Source organism: Trachypithecus francoisi, unplaced genomic scaffold, assembly GCF_009764315.1.
Source record: "Trachypithecus francoisi isolate TF-2019V2 unplaced genomic scaffold, Tfra_2.0 Lachesis_group3, whole genome shotgun sequence".
NCBI classification, from domain to species: Eukaryota; Metazoa; Chordata; class Mammalia; order Primates; family Cercopithecidae; genus Trachypithecus; species Trachypithecus francoisi.
The window spans coordinates 126,743,880-126,745,836 of NW_022681468.1; the positions used below are offsets into that span (position 1 = coordinate 126,743,880).

The 1,957-nt window shown below is 46.1% G+C and overlaps 1 pseudogene; it reads right to left on the reverse strand.

Moving 5' to 3' along the window:
• Positions 1-250: 250 nt before the first annotated feature.
• LOC117071611 lies at positions 251-1,547 on the reverse strand (annotated as a pseudogene).
• Between the last annotated feature and the right edge of the window lie 410 nt (positions 1,548-1,957).

Consider the following 1,957-nt stretch of genomic DNA (forward strand, 5'->3'; position numbering starts at 1 on the left):
GCAGTGTGAGAACAGACTAATACAAATACTTTACACATTCTACAACTTTTTCTTTCAGTATTTTGTATTCAAGATTTATCCATATTGATACTTGTAAGATCTAGTTCATTTTATCTACTGCATAATATTCTATTGCATGAATGAATCATGTTTTTTATTTTTATTTTATTTTTATTTTTTTTATTTATTTTTATTTTTTTAGTAGAGATGGGTTTTTAAACATTAAGACCTTTATTAACAGGTGCTTGGAGTTTGTTGACTTCTTTGAAAAAATCAAGTTGTGAACTTTTATTACAAATTAAAAATGAAATTAAAAATCTCAACTTGACCAGCTATGAAACAATTTAAAAACCTTTAAAGATGTATTGAGAAAAACCAGGCTTTAAAAACAAACAAACAAAAAAAACACTTTTGTTATTACCAAAAAGAGATATCTTTAGGTAAAATTAATAACCCAATGCTGCATAGATAATGCAGATAGTTCTATTTATCTGGTCAACGGGCAAAAAGCAAGCACTTAAAGTCTTCGGCTCTAATCTTTTGTTCATTTCTTATTGCTGGAATTTCATATTTCTTCTTGTTGGATGACTACACTGGATGATGGTAGAGATGGTAAGCCGGCATTTACTCAGCCTCGCCCTGCTCAGCCTCGGGAGCGGACGGATTCTCAGCTGGTGGATGGGCTGCTTTGGTCTCTTCGCCATCTTGTGGTTTAGGGTTTTCTGGGCGTCTGTGTCGGTAATTGAAGTTGCGGAGGTACCGACGTTGAGGTGACTGCTGACTTTGGGTGTCACCTCCTTGATTTTCTTTATCCTCTTCATTGCCGTCCTCTCTAGGCTGTCTTTGGCGAGGAGGGCCCCTGCGGAACGGTGGTCTATATCCCCGATACATACTCTGCCTCACTAGTCTACCTTGTTCTCCTGCACCCTGGTTGTCAGCACCCTCCATCACTCCTTCCTGCAGGGGAGGGTTGGAATACTGTGGTCGACGCCCATAGGGTCTCTGCATGGAGTCAGGTGGAAACGTTTGCCTGCGGTAGGGCCGGCGTTGTTGGGCCTGGCCTTCGGGAGCACTCTCTGATCCCTCGTTTTTTTCCCCACTCGATTCTGGTAATTTTGTTGGTAATTGCGTGGAGGACCCCAAAGACGTGGACAGCGTCTATAATGGTTACGGTCTGCTGCATATTTACTGCCTTGAACTGGAACACCACCAGGACCTGTAACGGGTGCTGCCTCCGCACCCTTTTCTCCTTCAACATCAAACTCCACAGTTTCTGCATCTCCTACACTGCGAAGGTACTTCCTGGGGGGTTATTCTTTATGGCAGTCTGGGGTACAAATACATCTTCCTTGGTGTCATTCCTGTTGGTGAAACTGTATCTGTTCCTTACATTGAACCATTTTACTGTTCCCACAACCTTCGTTGAGATACCGCTCCCTGTACCGCTCGCTGCCCGTGGTGCCGGGCTTGGTGGCCGAGGCGCTGAGGGCGGGGGCGGCGGGCGGCTCCTGGGTCTCAGCCTTGCTGCTCATAGTTGAAATGATGGTGACTGGGGCTGGCTGCGGCAGCTGCGGCTGCTCCCGAGGTGTGATGGTAATTAGGCCGGCGGAGGCGATGGGGTTGCGCAGGGCTCTCTGGTCTGCTCTCAGCTCCCGCTACCGATGGAACTCGAGATGGGGTTTTACCATGTTGGCCAGGCTGGTCTGAAACTCCCGACTCAAAGTGATCTGCCCGCCTCAGCCTCCCAAATTGCTGGGATTATAGGCACAAGCCACCGTGCCCAGCCATCGTGATTTCTTTCTTCATTCTCCTGCTGATGGACGTGTCGGTTGCTTCAAATTTTTCACGGTTACAAAACAATGCTCCAATGAGCCTCCTTATATGCCTCTTCAGGCACATGCTCAGGAGTCCTGGGCTGTGTGTAACTTCAGTGTTCACGTGATTCCACATGGTCTCA